Source organism: Ranitomeya imitator, chromosome 2 (assembly GCF_032444005.1).
Source record: "Ranitomeya imitator isolate aRanImi1 chromosome 2, aRanImi1.pri, whole genome shotgun sequence".
In the NCBI taxonomy this organism is placed as follows: domain Eukaryota; kingdom Metazoa; phylum Chordata; class Amphibia; order Anura; family Dendrobatidae; genus Ranitomeya; species Ranitomeya imitator.
In genome coordinates, this window is record NC_091283.1 from 282,273,724 (window position 1) to 282,296,659 (window position 22,936).

General features: G+C 45.9%; 1 pseudogene; it reads right to left on the bottom strand.

Moving 5' to 3' along the window:
• Positions 1 to 6,858: 6,858 nt before the first annotated feature.
• The window catches only part of LOC138663141 (zinc finger protein 585A-like), a 38,414-nt pseudogene continuing 22,336 nt past the window's right edge, over positions 6,859 to 22,936 (bottom strand).

The following is a 22,936-nucleotide window of genomic DNA, read 5'->3' on the forward strand; positions in this document are numbered from 1 at the left end:
TTATTCATTCCTCACACAACCGCCTCCAAGATTTCTCCCGAATATCCCCCATCCTCTGGAATTCCATGCCTCAACACGTCCGATGATCCACCACCCTCGTATCCTTTAGACGGAACCTGAAAACCCATCTCTTCAGGAAAGCCTACAGCCTGCAATAACCATTCTGCTGCCTCACCACCACCAGAGCTGCTGCACCCCCAACCTTCTGTCTCTTACCCATTATCCCATAGAATGTAAATCTGCAAGGACAGGGTCCTCTCCCCTCTGTACCAGTCTGTCATTGTAAATTTGTTCACTGTAAATGATATCTATAACCCGGTATGTAACCCCTTTCTCATGTACAACACCATGGAATTAATGGTGCTATATAAATAATAATAATAATTCATGCCAGGCTGCCCAGAGGCAAAGACAAACTGTCCTCTGTGGGAGGTTTATGGTCTATGTTCTATATCCTGCCTTCCATGCTCCAGTGATGCCCGTGAGCTACTTTGAGTGCCACACTGTTGTGTTCACGACATGGTGAAGTGTTGTTCCACAGAACGGCTTGCCCGTGCGTGCTGCAGCTGAAACTCCAGTATTGCTTCTGCTCGCACAGCCTCTACAGCGTATTCAACTTTTGAGTTCCACCTTGTTGATATGTCACATATGAGGCGCTGAGCGAGAAGGCAGAAGTGACGCTGCAGCGCAGACCGTCGAGCAGCTGCAGGGTGTGAACGCCATAATCGTGCAGACGACCTCTCACATATGGGTAATTTTTGAAGAAAGATTTGCACCACTAAACTTAACACATGTGCCAGGCAAGGAATGTGGTCAAACCAGCTAGGCCTAGAGCTGCTACCAGATTTCACCCTTTATTGCACACCACCAGGCCTGGATTTGGGTCCAGCGGCACCAACCACTCATCAGTCTCTGGTTTCATCACTGTCCACAGCTCTTACACAGTATGGAACTTGTCCCCCAAAATGATGAGTTTGTGAACTGCCTACTGTCTTTTCCCCCTGGCTGTGTTGAAGTTGCTGGTGCAAGTCTTACTGCTAGGTGATGGAGTAAGCGGAGTAGGAGGCCACATGGGCAGAGCAATGTCCAACAATAGATGTAGGACATGTGCTAGAACGCCTTCCTCCTCTGTCCCAGCTGCCACATTTACCCAGAGTGCAGAAAAAGGAAGATGTAACGTCCCTGCCCATGCTTACTGGTCTACATATCAGTAATTATCTGCACCTTGCCACTGATGGCGTTGCACAGTGCACACCTGATTTTGGTTGCAACGTGTGTGCTGGGCAGGGATGGCCAACTTGAAACATTAGTGGTGGATGGGAACCACATACTTCCCAACAGCCACCACCATTTTTTTAAAATGGGTATTTCTCCATCAGCTGGAGTGGCAGCGTTTCAAAGGCCAGGAATTAGTAAATGCTGTTATTCAGGACCAGGGCCTGTGGGCGGGTAGTGCGGTATTTCCTCTTTCTCTATGGGGTTTGGGTGATGGAGAGATGAACACTTCCATGGGACAGGGTGGAGATGCTTGGTGACACTGCTGGTGGTGGTGCTGTCACATCCTGTCTTTGTGGGTAGGCAGCTCGTATTTAGAACTCAGATGCAGGTGGTGCTCAGGTTAATAAAATGTAAACAAAAAAATCAGAAGAGACTGCTTCATGACTTTGGGCTGATACTTCTTGGCCGATTTGCAAGGGGGTGAGGTGGTAGAAAGATGCCCAAGGTCCTCAGTTGAAAACTCTGCGCTTTCAGCAGTGGACCCAGTGGAAGGAACTGGAGGCCATCCAATCTAACACTGTCTGCACATGTTCTTGCCTCACTATCCATCCAGCAGTGCTCGTGCCTAGGATATGGTGCACAACATCCCATGGACTGCATGCACCAGAGGAACGTGTTTCATGTAGACACGTAACGGGCACAGATCAACTATGTCATCTCCTTGAAGCAATAAAGGCACAGATGATTGGCCTCGGGGAGACCAAAACATCCAACACCGTGGAGACACCATCACGTGTTTCTCGACGCAAGCAGTGAATAGCCAGGCCTTTCCCCGGGAAGGAACAACCACGGGAAGGGCAGCATCCTATGAAGGAAAGCCACCTATGCCAAGCATGGTATCCATCCACAGACAGCTGTTTCGGGGTTTTTGCCCCTCATCAGTGTGGAGTAGGAATCTGGCAATAACCCCGAAACAGCTGTCTGTGGATGGATACCATGCTTGGCATAGGTGGCTTTCCTTCATAGGATGCTGCCCTTCCCGTGGTTGTTCCTTCCCGGGGAAAGGCCTGGCTATTCACTGCTTGCGTCGAGAAACACGTGATGGTGTCTCCGCAGCTTCTTTACATGCATCTGCATATTTCCCATAAGGGATGGGGGCAGTGTTCTGGAATCACTGCGTTGAGAAACACGTGATGTTGTCTCCGCGGTGTTGGATGTTTTGGTCTCCCCTAGGCCAATCATCTGTGCCTTTATAGCCTTTTTACTAGGCACTGCTGCTAATAGCCAGATTCCTACTCCACACTGATGAGGGGCAAAAACCCCGAAACAGCTGTCTGTGGATGGATACCATGCTTGGCATAGGTGGCTTTCCTTCATAGGATGCTGCCCTTCCCGTGGTTGTTCCTTCCCGGGGAAAGGCCTGGCTATTCACTGCTTGCGTCGAGAAACACGTGATGGTGTCTCCGCAGCTTCTTTACATGCATCTTGAAGCAGGCACACCTCCACCACATCCTTCATTTGATGCTCTCCTCATGTCACCCCCCCAACAATAATTCCCAGTAGAGAAGAGGCTGAATTAGGGCACACTGAACCATGCTTCATTACTGGCAGCGTGCATCAGGTTGTTACGGCATGCTGCACAAGGGTGGTAAATAAACAGTATACGGTAATTGTCTAAATTTTTCTTTAAAAAAAAAAAATTAGTAAAATATTAAAATTTGGGAATCATCAGTGGTTGACACCCTTTTAAAAGGAGAAGTGTAACAATGATTGTAGCCGGCATCTTGGGCATCTCCTCTGGTCTTTATTAGGCTCAGTATAGGAGGAGGCTTACAGCAGTGGATACAGAAAGCACTCCCACTCTCATCCAGCAGAACGGGATGATTTGTTCTCACTTCTCATTGCTGTGCTCGCCCAGGTTTATTCATCTTACAGGACCATTTTCAGTTTTCCATATTACAGAATTGTATCTTTATAAATGTCGCACTGAGGGTTCGTATGGCATCCAATGTTTTCTGCTCTCACCCAGGGCCGGACTGGCCATCTGGCAAATGCGACATATTCATTCCAGCTCTGTCACAAGTCGTTAGAATTTTGTAAACCATTAGTACAAAAAAATAAAAATGTGAATATTGCCTAACATTCCAGGGATACATTATTCCTCTGGAAAATATGTCACAGCCTGTCCCATCAGTGGTGGCAGCAGCAGTGAAACCCTCAGAGAAAAACAGCTTATGTCTTTTAAAGAAAAAACAATTATGGATTTAAAAAAAAAAAACAACAAAAAAAACATACAACTAGTCCGACTGTATGGGCTACATGGAAGTGCGGGTCCGGTCTACTGGTGAGGACGTCCCTACAGATAGTTTCCCCAATATCCTGCAATGTTTAAACTCAGCCTGATACAGATCCAACTGCAGTTACTCTCCACTAATGTCACCCCGCGCTTAAGAATTATAGAAATGAAAATTCAACTCATAGCTGTCAAACAAGTTTATTACAAGTCAAATAGTTATAAATAAAAAAGAAATATATAAGTATGCATACGTACAAATGAATAATAAAGTTTTAGAAATCAAAACAATGAATTAAACATTAAAGACAGATTAATGACAAAAAAGCAAAACACATTTTGTACTAAAGTCCCCTGTGCTTTAGCACCTGAAGAAGCTAATTAATGAGCCGCAGCTGGAGGGCAGTCTTCATGGAGATAATGTGCTGCATTAACACCATGTGCTCTCCTATGGATGGAGTAGTTAAGTTGCAAAGAACAGTGAAGCACTGGTTTATTAAACAAAAAAATGGAAAACTTGCTTCACAAAAGTCACTCTGAAGCCCTATCATAAGGCCCTGTGCAGACATGACATGCAACTAACTGAAGTCAAATCATGCGATGTAGCCTGGACATATGGCCGTACTATAGCCTAGAGGTCTGTCATGATTCCAATGGCAGGGAATCACAAAAGGACAAGCACCAACGAGCTCTAGGGTGATGGAACCTGAGCTGACCGCGACCCTAAACCTGAACACACAAATAACAATAGCCGGGGAACGTGCCTACGTTGATCCTAGACGTCTCGCACCAGCCGAAGATCTAACTTCCCCTATTAGAAGAAACACAGACCTCTCTTGCCTCCAGAGAAATACCCCACAGAAATAGCAGCCCCCCACATATAATGACGGTGAAATGAGAGGAAGGCACATACACAGTATGAAAACAGATTCAGCAAAATGAGGCCCGCTAAAACTAGATAGCAGAGGATACAAAAGTAAACTGCGCGGTCAGCAAAAAACCCTTCAAAAAACCATCCTGCAATTACTTGAACTCATGTTCCAACTCATGGAACATGAGGAGCAATTACAGCCCACTAGAGCAACCAGCAGCAAAGAAACAATTATATGCAAGCTGGACAAGACAAAAATAAAGCAAAACGTGGAACAAGAAAATCAAAAACTTAGCTTGTCCTGAAGATTACTGAAGCCAGAAGCTGAGGTAACAAAACACTCTGATAACCTTGATAGCCGGCGGGGAAATGACAAGAAAGCCCGGTTAAATAGGAAACTCCCAAATCCTAATAGAACAGGTGGACACCAGAGACAGCAGAACACAAATCACCCAGTACCATCAGTAACCACCAGAGGGAGCCCAAAAACAGAACTCACAACAGAGGTCCAAGGCTTAGCTGCATATATGTGAAATCAAACCTCAGCACATGAGGGTCTAGGCCCAGCTTCGGCACAGATGCATGAGACCAGCATCAGCCAGACGTATGCTGGCTCCACACCCGATAGAAAAACAGGGGGAGCTGGTAATGCCGAGAGCCCACCATGGAGGGAAGCTGTGTCACATCAGGAATGCTGCATTACTGCCAATGATGCACAGGCTGACTGCTGGCTGAGGGACCTCTCTCAGAGAGGTGTCAGCCATGGACCACTTGACAGGGGGAAGAGAAGGCCGAGACCTTCCAATCCCACTGAGTCCGTACTGGCACAGCGACTGATGGCTGAGGGACCTCCACTCAAAGAGGTGTCGGCCACAGATTGCTTGACGGGGGAAGGGAAGGCCGAGATCCCCCTAAGGGCTCCTTTTCACTTGCGAGACATACGGCCGTGTCTCGCAGGTTAAAACCCTCCTCTGGCGCCGGAACTTGGAGCTGCACGCTCCGCTCCCAAGTGCCGGCGCCAGAGGAGGGTTTTAACCTGCGAGACACGGCTGTTACGTGTTACGGAACCACTCAGCACCCAGAATATGTTGTGCAGTTATATGTATGTATAATAGGTTCCATGGGAGATGCATGTCCCTAATGCATCAGCCCACAGGCTGCGCCCCTGGTCAGAGGGGACACAATATTCCCCTTTTGTCCGCCCCCCACCTTTGTAATTCCCACAGTAAATATCGTCTGGCTCCGGCCACCTGCGGCTATTGTAATGTATGTCTGGCCTGCCGCTTTTCTATTAGCCTGCCCTCTGTATCTGTGTGATATATTCTGTGTCCTGTGAGTAAAGTGTTGTCAGACTGGAAATACGTGGAGAAGCAGTGATCTTTTATATGCGCCCATGTAACTAAGGAATTCCAGCCAGCGTCCTTCATTCAGACTCCAGCCAAAGCAGAGTGGACCTCCTGAAACATGGGGTGGTACTGAAAGAGGTACCCCAACTTGGTAGACCCCGTTACACTGGTGGCAGACAGCAGGATATGATACCCCTTCTACAGGAGGAAAGGAATGAATGGAAAACAACTACCAGAAGTTAAAGAGGACTAAATTAAAAGATCTGGTGGAAGCCCGAGGGTTGATCACCAGCAACAAACCAAAAGCGGATTTGATAGCAGCCATCATGGAACACGACAGTGCAGCGCCCCCCAATGTGAACGTGGAGGAGACGGAATTCCAGAGGGAGGTAAAGAACAGACTGGCGTTCTATGGCCCAAACCCTGCAATAGAGATCATACGATAGGTGATGGCTGATGCGCGTACTGATCTGAAGAAAAGCAGACCAGGATATAGCTAGCCAAGATGTAGATGGCAGAGCGGACAAAAGTGGAGCTGGCCAAGATAGAGATGGCAAAGCGGAGAGAGGAGAGTCAGCGAGCAGGGGGAGCTCTGGCCTTCAACCAGGTACCTTCAACAGTAAGCCACAAAAAGATCCAGTATAATGCCTTCCGACAGTTGGGGGAGGCAGAGGAAGACATCGATGGCTTTCTGCAAGACTTTAAGCACCAGGCCAGACATACATTACAATAGCCGCAGGTGGCCGGAGCCTGCCGATATTTACTGTGGGAATTATAAAGGTGGGGGGGGGGGGGCGGACAAAAGGGAAATATTATGTCCCCTCTGCCCAGGGGCGCAGCCTGTGGGCTGATGCATTAGGGACATGCATCTCCCATGGAACCTATTATACATACATATAACTGCACAACATATTGTGGGTGCTGAGTGGTTCCGTAACACGTAACAGAGATCCCCCTAAGGGCCCCTTTTCACTTGCGAGACATACGGCCGTGTCTCGCAGGTTAAAACCCTCCTCTGGCACCGGCACTTGGGAGCAGAGCGTGCAGCTCCATGTGTTGCTATGCAGCCGCATGCTCCGCTCCCAATTGCCGGCGCCAGAGGAGGGTTTTAACCTGTGAGACATGGCCGTATGTCTCGCAAGTGAAAAGGAGCCCTTAGCCTGTGGATGTTGTATGGACTATTTTCACTCTAGGAGCAACCTTCCATACAACCATCACCTGTAGGGAAAGGAAAATACTGGAGGGTAGAGGAGGGAGGAGGCCGTTTAACCTTTCTGCAATCCTGTTCCGCTAGAGGTCAAGGAAGGACTACCTCTATCGTGCTGTCTGGATGGACGTAATGGAAAAGTGTGTCTTATAGTCCAAGAAATATGTTAAGTGCTAAAATAATTTCCCTTTCTCATTCAATAATACGTCTGGCTGTTCTATGTTTTTGCACAATTTGTCAATAACGTATATTGTTTCTCTGAGTTATTTTTGATGGTCAACACAATACTATTTTCCAGTAGTTCATTTTTCACACTCTAGGTATGATAATGTCTTCTACACTGTGTGGGATTTTGACTTCTAATTCCTCATGTTTGGTCCTGTTAAAATAAAAAAATTCTATAAACCTCCCATGCTGGCGCAGATCCAGCGGTGTCAGCACTTGCGTTTTGGGGGCTCAGGTTATTATGTCAAGTGAGCCCTGCGTCCAGTTAGCTCTAGCTTCACTGTTCTCACCTTCACACAAATCGAACAATAAGAGGAAGTCAAAGAGAAGCTGCAGCCCTGGCTTCCTGTTGATGTTCAATATGTCTGAGGGCGGGGACAGTGAAGCTGGGGCTGATTAGGGCTCGTGTGATGTAACAACCTCATATGAGCCCTGGGAACGCGATTGAGAATATGTTTTTTTTATTTTAACAAAGCCAAACATGATAACAACCACTTTAAGAAAATATCATTTCAGTTTAAAAGATTTCCCACATTAAGAACATGAAAAAGGCTTCTGCCCTGTGTGAATTCTCTGGTGCTTAAGCAAATCTGATTTATGGTTAAAACATTTTCCACATTCTGAACAGGAAAAGGGCTTCTCCCCTGTGTGGGTTCTCTGGTGGTAATCAAGATGCGCTTTCCGGTTAAAACATTTCCCACATTCTGAACAGGAAAAAGGCTTCTCCCCTGTGTGAGTTCTGTGGTGTGTAACAAATTCTGATTTCTGGTTAAAACATTTCCCACATTCTGAACAGGAAAAAGGCTTCTCCCCTGTGTGAGTTCTCTGGTGGTTTTCAAGATGCGCTTTCCGGTTAAAACATTTCCCACATTCTGAACATGAAAAAGGCTTCTCCCCTGTGTGAATTCTCTGGTGCTTAAGCAAATCTGATTTATGGTTAAAACATTTCCCACATTCTGAACAGGAAAAAGGCTTCTCCCCTGTGTGAGTTCTCTGGTGGCTAGCCAGATGCGTTTTACGGTTAAAACATTTCCCACATTCTGAACAGGAAAAAGGCTTCTCCCCTGTGTGACTTCTCCGGTGGTTTTCAAGATGCGCTTTCTGGTTAAAACATTTCCCACATTCTGAACATGAAAAAGGCTTCTCCCCTGTGTGAATTCTCTGCTGCTTAAGCAAATCTGATTTATGGTTAAAACATTTCCCACATTCTGAACAGGAAAAAGGCTTCTCCCCTTTGTGAGTTCTGTGGTGTATAACAAAATCTGATTTCTGGTTAAAACATTTCCCACATTCTGAACAGGAAAAAGGCTTCTCCCCTGTGTGAATTCTCTGGTGTGTAACACATTCTGATTTCTGGTTAAAACATTTCCCACATTCTGAACAGGAAAAAGGCTTCTCCCCTGTGTGAGTTCTCCGGTGGTTTTCAAGATGCGCTTTCCGGATAAAACATTTCCCTCATTCTGAACATGAAAAAGGCTTCTCCCCTGTGTGAATTCTCTGGTGCTTAAGCAAATCTGATTTCTGGTTAAAACATTTCCCACATTCTGAACAGGAAAAAGGCTTCTCCCCTGTGTGGGTTCTCTGATGGTAATCAAGATGCGCTTTCCGGTTAAAACATTTCCCACATTCTGAACAGGAAAAAGGCTTCTCCCCTGTGTGAGTTCTCTGGTGGCTAGCCAGATGCGTTTTACGGTTAAAACATTTCCCACATTCTGAACAGGAAAAAGATTTCTCCCCCGTGTGAGTTCTGTGGTGTATAACAACATCTGATTTCTGCTTAAAACATTTCCCACATTCTGAACAGGAAAAAGGCTTCTCCCCTGTGTGGGTTCTCTGATGGTAATCAAGATGCGCTTTCCGGTTAAAACATTTCCCACATTCTGAACAGGAAAAAGGCTTCTCCCCTGTGTGAGTTCTCCGGTGGTTTTCAAGATGCGCTTTCCGGTTAAAACATTTCCCACATTCTGAACAGGAAAAAGGTTTCTCCCCCGTGTGAGTTCTGTGGTGTATAACAACATCTGATTTCTGCTTAAAACATTTTCCACATTCTGAACAGAAAAAAGGCTTTTCCCCTGTGTGAATTCTCTGGTGCTTAAGCAAATCTGATTTATGGTTAAAACATTTCCCACATTCTGAACAGGAAAAAGGCTTCTCCCCTGTGTGAGTTCTGTGGTGTATAACAACATGTGATTTTTTGTTAAAACATTTCCCACATTCTGAACATGAAAAAGGCTTCTCCCCTGTGTGACTTCTCTGGTGTATAACAAAATCTGATTTCTGGTTAAAACATTTCCCACATTTGGAACAAGAAAATCTGTTGTCTGCTGTGTGAATTGTTCGATGTTTAAAAAGAGACTTTTCAAGGGGAAAGCTATTTCCATACTCTGAAGGTGAAAACGGCTTCTTTGATTTAGGAGCATTTCGTTTAATGCTTATTTTGCGAATTTGATTTTCCTTAGTAGTCGGTAAGGAATCACAAGACAGAACCTGTTTCAAAGGATCAGATAACAGATCTTTTCTGTGAAAGGATGATGGTATATCTGGAGTAATGGCATTCACTTCAATTGTATCTAGTGTGATCTCAAGATCATCTGATTTAAAAATTGAAGATTTCATCTGTCCCTCTGATCTCCTGGTACAGTCATCTGCTAAGAATAAAACCAATTATTTTTCAGTTAAATATCCCCAAACTTAATATTTTTGAACATTTATATTTAAACTGTCAGTAAAAATGGCAAGTTATGTAAAAAATTTGAATTATTCACCAAGAAAATCACAGTTCTCAGTCTAATAGAAAATCACATAGGATGAACAAGTAGAGCGTGATGTTCAACTGTTTGTTCATTCTGCCTCCGAAATATGGAATAAAAAGCCACCAAACAATGTTATGTAGAAAAAAAATATTACCAATAAAGAGTTCTACTCATCTTACAAAAAAACAAGGTCCATCATCTGTCAATGGAAAAACAGAGGTTTCTACATTATTACTGGCTTAAATGCTCTTGAAAAGCAACATGGCTTCCATAAACCAAATGTCACGAAGCAACCGAAGTGGTGTGACACCCTGTCGCCCAGCAGGATAACTAATCCCTTACTTGCCCTGCTCCTATCCCTAAGTAGGGAATTGGCAACTGAGAACACTGGCAAGTGAGAACCACCGCTGCACTAAGGCAACAAAAGGTAAGACAAGACAGACACTGAAAGCTACAGGGTATTAAAAATACCACACTTAGCTTTCTGCTGCAAAACACCGCACAGCAAGATAACGACACAGATAAGTGTTGTGAATTCTGTGGCAGAGCTCCCTCCTGTGGTCACAAGTGGTACTTCGGCTGGTTCTCTCTGTGAGCTTCCGTTGGTGGAGGAAAGTGGTACTGCGGCTTCTGAGTTTCCTTCCTCAGGTGATGTGGTGAAGTCGTTAGGTGCTTCTCTATTTAACTCCACCTAGTGCTTTGATCCTGGCTTCCAGTCAATGTTCTAGTATTGGACCTGTTTCCTCCTGGATCGTTCCTGTGGCCTGCTGCTCTGCATAGCTAAGTTCCTCTTTGCTATTTGTTTGCTGTTTTTTTCTGTCCAGCTTGCAATTTGTTTTTTCTGCTTGCTGGAAGCTCTGGGACGCAGAGGGTGTACCTCCGTGCCGTTAGTTCGGTACGGAGGGTCTTTTTGCCCCCTTTGCGTGGTTTTTGTAGGGTTTTGTGTTGACCGCAAAGTTACCTTTCCTATCCTCGCTCTGTTCAGAAAGTTGGGCCTCACTTTGCTAAATCTATTTCATCTCTACGTTTGTCTTTTCATCTTTACTCACAGTCATTATATGTGGGGGCTGCCTTTTCCTTTGGGGTATTTCTCTGAGGCAAGGTAGGCTTATTTTCTATCTTCAGGCTAGCTAGTTTCTCAGGCCGTGCCGAGTTGCATAGGCAGCGTTAGGCGCAATCCACGGCTGCCTTTAGTGTGGTTGGAGAGGATTAGGGATTGCGGTCAACAGAGTTCCCACGTCTCAGAGCTCGTTCTTGTTTTTTGGGTTATTGCCAGGTCACTGTATGTGCGCTGACCTCTATGTCCATTGTGGTACTGAATTACCTTTCATAACAGTACTGGAAGCCAAAGTACTAATGATTCTCAATAGAGGGAAAAAAGAAGTTCTGAGACCATTTTTTTTTCTTTGCACTGTGTTTTGCCTTTTTTTTCCCCCTAGACATTTGGGTGGTTCAGGACACAGGTGTAGTGATGGACATTAAAGGTCTGTCTTCATGTGTGGATCAGCTCACGGCAAGAGTGCAAAGTATTCAAGACTTTGTGGTTCAGAATTCTATGTTAGAACCGAGAATCCCTATTCCTGATTTGTTTTTTGGAGATAGAACTAAATTTCTGAGTTTCAAAAATAATTGTAAACTATTTCTGGCTTTGAAACCTCGCTCCTCTGGTGACCCAGTTCAACAAGTTAGGATCGTTATTTCTTTTTTGCGTGGCGATCCTCAGGACTGGGCATTTTCCCTTGCGCCAGGGGATCCTGCATTAAGTAATATCGATGCATATTCCTGGCGCTCGGATTGCTGTACGATGAGCCTAATTCTGTGGATCAGGCAGAGAAGAATTTGCTGGCTCTGTGTCAGGGTCAGGATGAAATAGAGGTATATTGTCAGAAATTTAGAAAGTGGTCCGTACTCACTCAGTGGAATGAAGGTGCGCTCACAGCTATTTTCAGAAAAGGTCTCTCTGAAGCCCTTAAAGATGTCATGGTGGGATTTCCTATGCCTGCTAGTCTGAATGAGTCTGTCTTTGGCCATTCAGATCGGTCGACGCTTGCGCGAGCGTAAATCTGTGCACCATTTGGCGGTATTACCTGAGCTTAAACCTGAGCCTATGCAGTGCGATAGGACTTTGACCAGAGTTGAACGGCAAGAACACAGACTTCTGAATGGGCTGTGTTTCTACTGTGGTGATTCCACTCATGCTATCTCTGATTGTCCTAAGCGCACTAAGCGGTTCGCTAGGTCTGCCACCATTGGTACGGTACAGTCAAAATTTCTTCTGTCCGTTACCTTGATCTGCTCTTTGTCATCGTATTCTGTCATGGCATTTGTGGACTCAGGCGCTGCTCTGAATTTGATGGACTTGGAGTATGCTAGGCGTTGTGGGTTTTTCTTGGAGTCCTTGCAGTGTCCTATTCCACTGAGAGGAATTGATGCTACGCCTTTGGCCAAGAATAAGCCTCAGTACTGGACCCAGCTGACCATGTGCATGGCTCCTGCACATCAGGAGGTTATTCGCTTTCTGGTGTTGCATAATCTGCATGATGTGGTCGTGTTGGGGTTGCCATGGCTACAAGTCCATAATCCAGTTTTAGATTGGAAATCCATATCTGTGTCCAGCTGGGGTTGTCAGGGGGTACATGGTGATGTCCCATTTCTGACTATTTCGTCATCCACCCCTTCTGAGGTTCCCGAGTTCTTGTCTAATTACCGGGATTTATTTGATGAGCCCAAGTCCGATACCCTACCTCCGCATAGGGATTGTGATTGTGCTATCGATTTGATTCCTGGTAGTAAATTCCCAAAAGGTCGACTGTTTAATTTATCTGTGCCTGAGCACGCCGCTATGCGGAGTTATGTGAAGGAGTCTTTGGAGAAGGGGCATATTCGCCCGTCATCATCGCCATTGGGAGCAGGGTTCTTTTTTGTAGCCAAGAAGGATGGTTCACTGAGACCTTGTATAGATTACCGCCTTCTAAATAAGATCACGGTTAAATTTCAGTACCCCTTGCCATTGTTATCTGATTTGTTTGCTCGGATTAAGGGGGCTAGTTGGTTCACCAAGATAGATCTTCGTGGTGCGTATAATCTTGTGCGTATTAAGCGAGGCGATGAGTGGAAAACTGCATTTAATACGCCCGAGGGCCATTTTGAGTATCTAGTAATGCCATTCGGACTTGCCAATGCTCCATCAGTGTTTCAGTCCTTTATGCATGACATCTTCCGAGAGTACCTGGATAAATTCCTGATTGTGTACTTAGATGACATTTTGATCTTCTCGGATGATTGGGAGTCTCATGTGAAGCAGGTCAGAACGGTGTTTCAGGTCCTGCGTGCTAATTCTTTGTTTGTGAAGGGATCAAAGTGTCTCTTTGGTGTTCAGAAGGTTTCATTTTTGGGGTTCATCTTTTCCCCTTCTACTATCGAGATGGATCCTGTTAAGGTCCAAGCCATCCATAATTGGACTCAGCCGACATCTCTGAAAAGTCTGCAAAAGTTCCTGGGCTTTGCTAATTTTTATCGTCGCTTCATCTGCAATTTTTCTAGTATTGCTAAACCATTGACCGATTTGACCAAGAAAGGTGCTGATTTGGTCAATTGGTCTTCTGCTGCGGTGGAAGCTTTTCAAGAGTTGAAGCGTCGTTTTTCTTCTGCCCCTGTGTTGTGTCAACCAGATGTTTCGCTTCCGTTCCAGGTTGATGCTTCTGAGATTGGAGCAGGGGCTGTTTTGTCGCAGAGAAGTTCTGATTGCTCGGTGATGAATCCATGCGCCTTCTTTTCCAGGAAGTTTTCGCCTGCTGAGCGTAATTATGATGTAGGCAATCGAGAGTTGCTGGCCATGAAGTGGGCATTCGAGGAGTGGTGTCATTGGCTTGAAGGAGCTAAGCATCACGTGGTGGTCTTGACTGATCATAAGAACTTGACTTATCTCGAGTCCGCCAAGCGGTTGAATTCTAGACAAGCTCGTTGGTCGTTGTTTTTTGCCCGTTTTGACTTTGTGATTTCATACCTTCCGGGCTCTAAAAATGTGAAGGCGGATGCTCTGTCTAGGAGTTTTGTGCCCGACTGTCCGGGTGTATCTGAGCCGGCGGGTATCCTCAAAGAGGGAGTAATTGTGTCTGCCATCTCCCCTGATTTGCGGCGGGTGCTGCAAAAATTTCAGGCTAATAAACCTGATCGTTGCCCAGCGGAGAAACTGTTTGTCCCTGATAGGTGGACGAATAAAGTTATCTTTGAGGTTCATTGTTCGGTGTTGGCTGGTCATCCTGGAATCTTTGGTACCAGAGAGTTGGTGGCTAGATCCTTTTGGTGGCCATCTCTGTCGCGGGATGTGCGTACTTTTGTGCAGTCCTGTGGGATTTGTGCTCGGGCTAAGCCCTGCTGTTCTCGTGCCAGTGGGTTGCTTTTGTCCTTGCCGGTCCCAAAGAGGCCTTGGACACATATCTCTATGGATTTTATTTCAGATCTTCCCGTCTCTCAAAAGATGTCAGTCATTTGGGTGGTCTGTGATCGCTTCTTTAAGATGGTCCATTTGGTACCCTTGTCTAAATTGCCTTCCTCCTCTGATTTGGTGCCATTGTTTTTCCAGCATGTGGTTCGTTTGCATGGCATTCCGGAGAATATCATTTCTGACAGAGGTTCCCAGTTTGTTTCGAGGTTTTGGCGAGCCTTTTGTGGTAGGATGGGCATTGACCTATCCTTTTCCTCGGCTTTCCATCCTCAGACTAATGGCCAGACCGAACGAACCAATCAGACCTTGGAAACATATCTGAGATGCTTTGTTTCTGCTGATCAGGATGACTGGGTGTCCTTTTTGCCTTTGGCTGAGTTCGCCCTTAATAATCGGGCCAGCTCGGCTACCTTGGTTTCACAGTTTTTCTGCAACTCTGGGTTCCATCCTCGTTTCTCTTCAGGGCAGGTTGAGTCTTCGGACTGTCCTGGTGTGGATACTGTGGTGGACAGGTTGCAGCAGATTTGGACTCATGTGGTGGACAATTTGACTTTGTCCCAGGAGAAGGCTCAACGTTTCGCTAATCGCAGACGCTGTGTGGGTCCCAGACTTCGGGTTGGGGACTTGGTTTGGTTATCTTCTCGTCATATTCCTATGAAGGTTTCCTCCCCTAAGTTTAAACCTCGTTTTATTGGTCCGTATAGGATTTCTGAGGTTCTTAATACTGTGTCTTTTCGTCTGACCCTTCCAGATTCATTTTCCATACATAACGTATTCCATAGGTCATTGTTGCGGAGATACGTGGCACCTATGGTTCCATCTGTTGATCCTCCTGCCCCGGTTTTGGTGGAGGGGGAGTTGGAGTATATTGTGGAGAAGATTTTGGATTCTTGTGTTTCAAGGCGGAAACTCCAGTATCTGGTTAAGTGGAAGGGTTATGCTCAGGAAGATAATTCCTGGGTCTTTGCCTCTGATGTCCATGCTCCCGATCTTGTTCGTGCCTTTCATATGGCTCATCCTGGTCGTCCTGGGAGCTCTGGTGAGGGTTCGGTGATCCCTCCTCAAGGGGGGGGGTACTGTTGTGAATTCTGTGGCAGAGGTCCCTCCTGTGGTCACAAGTGGTACTTCGGCTGGTTCTCTCTGTGAGCTTCCGTTGGTGGAGGAAAGTGGTACTGCGGCTTCTGAGTTTCCTTCCTCAGGTGATGTGGTGAAGTCGTTAGGTGCTTCTCTATTTAACTCCACCTAGTGCTTTGATCCTGGCTTCCAGTCAATGTTCTAGTATTGGACCTGTTTCCTCCTGGATCGTTCCTGTGGCCTGCTGCTCTGCATAGCTAAGTTCCTCTTTGCTATTTGTTTGCTGTTTTTTTCTGTCCAGCTTGCAATTTGTTTTTTCTGCTTGCTGGAAGCTCTGGGACGCAGAGGGTGTACCTCCGTGCCGTTAGTTCGGTACGGAGGGTCTTTTTGCCCCCTTTGCGTGGTTTTTGTAGGGTTTTGTGTTGACCGCAAAGTTACCTTTCCTATCCTCGCTCTGTTCAGAAAGTTGGGCCTCACTTTGCTAAATCTATTTCATCTCTACGTTTGTCTTTTCATCTTTACTCACAGTCATTATATGTGGGGGCTGCCTTTTCCTTTGGGGTATTTCTCTGAGGCAAGGTAGGCTTATTTTCTATCTTCAGGCTAGCTAGTTTCTCAGGCCGTGCCGAGTTGCATAGGCAGCGTTAGGCGCAATCCACGGCTGCCTTTAGTGTGGTTGGAGAGGATTAGGGATTGTGGTCAACAGAGTTCCCACGTCTCAGAGCTCGTTCTTGTTTTTTGGGTTATTGCCAGGTCACTGTATGTGCGCTGACCTCTATGTCCATTGTGGTACTGAATTACCTTTCAAAACAGATAAGCCGAACATAGCTGTAGAATCACTGCTCCCAGAAAGCTCCTTCTCCCAGCAAGGTCTCTGCAGAATGAACTAACACCGACAGTCAGCTGATGCATCAGGTGACCTCTTCAAGGAAGGCGGGAGTGGTCACCACCCACATCAGCTGACCCAGCAGCAATGCAATTACACCAGCAGGCCACCGGGGAAACTGCATTAACCCCCAATAACCTCAAAGGAAAAATTTTTAATCTGAGGGAAACCAGATCTGTCACAAATCCAAAAATGGATCGTGACACCAATCCAGCAAAATCCGCTCTCCCAAAGTCAAATTCCCCCTCTCTTCCGAGTCTTGCAGTGTGCCCAAACCACATTTAGAATCAATGTATTTGGCATTTACAGTCAAGAAATGGGGTGCTCACAGTTGAATGGCTGCTCTGGAGTAAAATGTCAATAGATCAAAATGGCAGAACTCCGACACACGATAAAAATTTATCAAACATTTTATTGTGCTAAAACAAGAAAATCCACAATTTTGGAAAATAGGCCTATATGAATACAGATGTGTTAAAATCATCAACATTTCAGCGCGAATCTGCCTTTCTCAAGATACCTCTGTTTTTACAGGTTCAGGTTCCCCGAGTGGTGGAGTAAGGTGTCCATGTGCATTGGTGTCCACATGGCACATGGACACCTTACTCCGTCACCCGGGGACCCTGACCCTGTAAAAACAGATACATCTTGAGAAAGGCAGATTCACGCCTAAACGTTTGATTTAAACACATCTGTATTCATATGGGTCTATTATCCGAAATTGTGGATTTTCTTGTTTCAGCACAATAAAACGTTAAAAATGTATCTATCGTGTGCCGGAGTTTTACCATTTTAATGCAGTTGACATTACTATAGTGAGAAGAACCCACTTACCGCATATACTCGAGAATAAGCTGACCCGATTATAAGCCGACCCCCCTAATTTTGCCACAAAAAACTGGGAAAACTTATTGACTCGAGTATAAGCCTAGGGTGGGAAATGCAGCAGCTACCGGTGAATTTCAAAAATAAAAATAGATGCTCCCTACCGTTCATTATTGCCCCAAAGGAGGTTCCATATAAAAGCTGTGCCATACAGTTCCTACAAGTAGTATTCAACCCCCTGCAGATTTAGCAGGTTTAATAAGATGCAAATAAGTTAGAGCCTTCAAACTTCAAACAAGAGCAGGATTTATTAACAGATGCATAAATCTTACAAACCAAAAAGTTTTGTTGCTCAGTTAAATTTTTATAAATTTTAAACATAAAAGTGTGGGTTAATTATTATTCAACCCCTAGGTTTAATGTTTTGTGGAATAACCTTTGTTTGCAATTACAGCTAATAATCGTCTTTTATAAGACCTGATCAGGCCGGCACAGGTCTCTGGAGTTATCTTGGCCCACTCCTCCATGCAGATCTTCTCCAAGTTATCTAGATTCTTTGGGTGTCTCATGTGGACTTTAATCTTGAGCTCCTTCCACAAGTTTTCAATTGGGTTAAGGTCAGGAGACTGACTAGGCCACTGCAACACCTTGATTTTTTGCCTCTTGAACCAAGCCTTGATTTTCTTGGCTGTGTGCTTTGGGTCGTTGTCTTGTTGGAAGATGAAATGACGACCCATCTTAAGATCCTTGATGGAGGAGCGGAGGTTCTTGGCCAAAATCTCCAGGTAGGCCGTGCTATCCATCTTCCCATGGATGCGGACCAGATGGCCAGGCCCCTTGGCTGAGAAACAGCCCCACAGCATGATGCTGCCACCACCATGCTTGACTGTAGGGATGGTATTCTTGGGGTCGTATGCAGTGCCATCCAGTCTACAAACGTCACGTGTGTGGTTGGCACCAAAGATCTCGATCTTGGTCTCATCAGACCAGAGAACCTTGAACCAGTCAGTCTCAGAGTCCTCCAAGTGATCATGAGCAAACTGTAGACGAGCCTTGACATGACGCTTTGAAAGTAAAGGTACCTTACGGGCTCGTCTGGAACGGAGACCATTGCGGTGGAGTACGTTACTTATGGTATTAACTGAAACCAATGTCCCCACTGCCATGAGATCTTCCCGGAGCTCCTTCCTTGTTGTCCTTGGGTTAGCCTTGACTCTTCGGACAAGCCTGGCCTCGGCACGGGAGGAAACTTTCAAAGGCTGTCCAGGCCGTGGAAAGCTAACAGTAGTTCCATAAGCCTTCCACTTCCGGATGATGCTCCCAACAGTGGAGACAGGTAGGCCCAACTCATTGGAAAGGGTTTTGTACCCCTTGCCAGCCTTGTGACCCTCCACGATCTTGTCTCTGATAGCCTTGGAATGCTCCTTTGTCTTTCCCATGTTGACCATGTATGAGTGCTGTTCACAAGTTTGGGGAGGGTCTTAAATAGTCAGAAAAGGCTGGAATAAGAGATAATTAATCCAAACATGTGAAGCTCATTGTTCTTTGTGCCTGAACTACTTCTTAATACTTTAGGGGAACCAAACAGAATTCTGGTGGGTTGAGGGGTTGAATAATAAATGACCCTCTGAAAAGACTTTTCACAATTTAAAAAAAAAAAAGAAAAAAGAAATAACATTCTTTTTTGCTGCAGTGCATTTCACACTTCCAGGCTGATCTACAGTCCAAATGTCACAATGCCAAGTTAATTCCAAATGTGTAAACATGCTAAATCTGCAGGGGGTTGAATACTACTTGTAGGCACTGTATATAATGCTCCATACCGTTGATTATTGCCCCATAGATGCTCCATATAAAGCTGTGCCATATAGAATGCTCTGCAACGTTCATTATGGCCCCATAGATGCTCCATATAAAGCTGTGCCATATATAATGTTCTGCACCATTCATTATGGCCCCATAGATGCTCCTTATAAAGCTGTGCCATATATGCTCTGCACCGTTCATTATTGCCCCATAGATGCTCCATATAAAGCTGTGCCATATATAATGTTCTGCACCATTCATTATGGCCCCATAGATGCTCCTTATAAAGCTGTGCCATATATGCTCTGCACCGTTCATTATGGCCCCATAGATGCTCGTTATAAAGCTGTGCCATATAGAATGCTCTGCACCGTTCATTATGGCCCCATAGATGCTCGTTATAAAGCTGTGCCATATAGAATGCTCTGCACCGTTCAGTTTGGCCCCATAGATGCTCCGTATAAAGCTGTGCCATATAGAATGCTCTGCACCGTTCATTATGGCCCCATAGATGCTCCTTATAAAGCTGTGCCATATATGCTCTACACCGTTCATTATGGCCCCATAGATGCTCCTTATAAAGCTGTGCCATATAGAATGCTCTGCACCGTTCATTATGGCCCCATAGATGCTCCATATAAAGCTGTGCCATATAGAATGCTCTGCACCGTTCATTATGGCCCCATAGATGCTCCTTATAAAGCTGTGCCATATATGCTCTGCACCGTTCATTATGGCCCCATAGATGCTCGTTATAAAGCTGTGCCATATAGAATGCTCTGCACCGTTCATTATGGCCCCATAGATGCTCCTTATAAAGCTGTGCCATATATGCTCTGCACCGTTCATTATGGCCCCATAGATGCTCCTTATAAAGCTGTGCCATATAGAATGCTCTGCACCGTTCATTATGGCCCCATAGATGTTCATTATAAAGCTGTGCCATATATGCTCGGCACAGTTCATTATTGCCCCATAGATGCTCCGTATAAAGCTGTGCCATATATAACGCTGCTGCTGCAATAAAATAAAAAAACACATACTCACCGCTCTTGCTTGCAGCTCCTCAGCGTCTCGTCTCGGTGTCTCTCCGCACTGACTGTTCAGGCAGAGGGCGGCGCGCAGATTATACGTCATCGCGCCCTCTGACCTGAACAGTCAGTGCAAGAGGACGGGAAGACGGAGCAGCGCCCGGCGGGTGGACAGGTAAATATGTAGTACTCATCTAGTCCCGGCGCTCCTGACGCTGCCCCTGCCTGTCACACTGTCTTCGGGTGCCGCAGCTCTTCCTCTGTCAGCGGTCACTGGCACCGCTCATTAGAGGAATGAATATGCGGCTCCACCCCTATGGGAGTGGAGTCCATATTCATAAGTTTAATGAGCGGTCCCACGTGACCGCTGAATAGGGGAAGAGCTGCGGCACCCGAAGACAGTGTGACAGGCAGGGGCAGCGTCAGGAGCGCCGGGACTAGGTGAGTATGCGACAATCCTCTCTTCTCCTCACCCGCCGACTCTGCCGCCGACAGTAACTTGAGTATAAGCCGAGAGGAGCACTTTCAGCCCAAAAATTTGTGTGCTAATTAACAGAAAGTGGCTGTGGAGTCAGAATTGTCACTACTCCTAAAGATTAAGTCACTGAGGGTTAGATTGTCCATAATGGAGTCACTTTATGGGAATTTCTACTGCTTTGGTTTTCTGATGCTTTGTCATATTAGGCCTTTTACAAATGCTGTGTCCCATCTGCTTCTATGTCGTCTGCTTATTCATTCTGCAGGCGGCGCTGGTAATAGAGGAGACATCAGAACTAGTTGCTATGACGGGTGCATAATCTGTGCAGCCACTAAGATTAAGGTGCCTGCGACCTGTAGTACCATGCATTCTGGCAGTTTGGTTGTGTACGCTTTCCAGTTAAAATAATCTGCTCCCTACTTCAACCAATTGGAAAGCACCGCACCCTACTAAAGCTCGAATCATATTGCCAGAAGCTACGAGATACAAGTTTGTTCTCCTCTGGTTCAGTCTTCTGTATTCAGCTCCCAGCTTGTGACCCTAATGTCATGGTTTAATGTGCTCTCGTGTCAGGTAGTTGCAGGGGTAACTCGGATGGCCTCTTTCTGGGTCCTGGGAGGCTTTTTATAGCCTCACTGTGAGGTCAATCGTTTATACTCTGACCCTTGGCTGAGTGTGTCTGACCCTGGTGTGCCTCTGCTTTGTGCATGTACTATTGTTTGTCTGTTTGGTTTCTGATCTGGTCCCTTCCCTGTTGTGATTCCTGCCTGCTATTTCTGCGCCATCTATTGCCCGTTCTGTTTTGTGATCTCTTGCTACGTCCTGACTATTCTTCTGACTGCCCCTGTGTACTACGCCGACCTCTCTGTGCATGACCTTGGCTTGTGTGACTACGTTTTTTCCTGTCATCCCTTTTAACATCCTTGGAGGTTTCCTCTCCTTCTTAAGGTACCGTCACACTAAGCGACGCTGCAGCGATACCGACAACGATCCGGATCGCTGCAGCATCGCTGTTTGGCCGCTGGAGAGCTGTCACACAGACAGCTCTCCAGCGACCAACGATCCCGAGGTCCCCGGTAACCAGGGTAAACATCGGGTTACTAAGCGCAGGGCCGCGCTTAGTAACCCGATGTTTACCCTGGTTACCAGCGAAGACATCGCTGAATCGGCGTCACACACGCCGATTCAGCGATGTCAGCGGGAGATCCAGCGACGAAACAAAGTTCTGGACTTTCTTCCCCGACCAGCGATATCACAGCAGGGGCCTGATCGCTGCTGCGTGTCACACTGTACGATATCGCTAGCCAGGACGCTGCAACGCCACGGATCGCTAGCGATATCGTCTAGTGTGACGGTACCTTTACACTTTCTCCCAGAGCCACTGCAGGCCCAAACAGCGATACTAGGCTCCGCCTACCCCCTCTGACACGCGGTCACATGATCTCAGGTCCTGTCTGCCTGCTCTGGAGAACGGCTAGCCTCTGCAGCACTGCTGCTACCGCTCTCGTTCACAGCTCATCGGTGCCACAGGCTGTCCCTGGCACCAGACATCCAGGCTAGCCTCCTGCGCTGTTGCCAGTGAGTGCCCGTCTGGTAGCTGGTTCTGACACCCGGCCTGTTTACTGACTTTGTATTTTCACTGCCCTCCCAGGTGTGGCCAGACTACCTGACTATTATTCTTGCCATCTCATACTATAGAAAAGCAAGTAAGAACATAGCCCAAGCCAACGAGTATGTGTGTAACTCCAGATGTAGAGGGGTTAAAGAAGTTAAAGGATGATAGGCAAAACTGTGACTATAGACAATAGCACATCTACTGAAATGATCAAGCTGGACAGTCTTTTTTAAGTATAGAAAAAATTAGTAACTAATGGTAAAACCTCTTTGGGGTAGTTAGAGTATGGGGCTTGCTGTCTCTTAGCAATATAAACTATCGTAAAGAGTAATATTTTCTATCAGAGTTTCAACAAGAAATATACTCTTAAATAGAACTATTAATAATAATGCAGAGCTGATGTGTGATAAATTTAGATCTCAAGCATTTGGAAGAGACAATGGAGACCTCTTTTTAAGGACTACCATGGAGTTACAGACTCAGATAACTGAGGCAGGCCGATCCCACCACAATCAAACTATCATACAAATGAACAGATAAAAAAACCCCTTTTTTTGGTCTATGATACATCCTCAACAACAGCGTATGTATGAAGGGAAAGCAACAACACTAAACCAGAGTTGCACTCATTTGTGGTGGACCATAGGAGTCCTGGCCAGAAGAGTAGAGAAAGTATATGTGCTCCCCATTTCAGGAGAGATTGTGCAGTAATCAGAATTCTTGAGGATTGAAAGCATAATGTAATTTATGATGTGGAGTGAATCCATGAATAAATGTATATTACAGCCATCAGCCCCACACAGATTAGCGATATATCATGGCACAGGTGTAATGTTTTATATGTATTTTATCACAATCCTT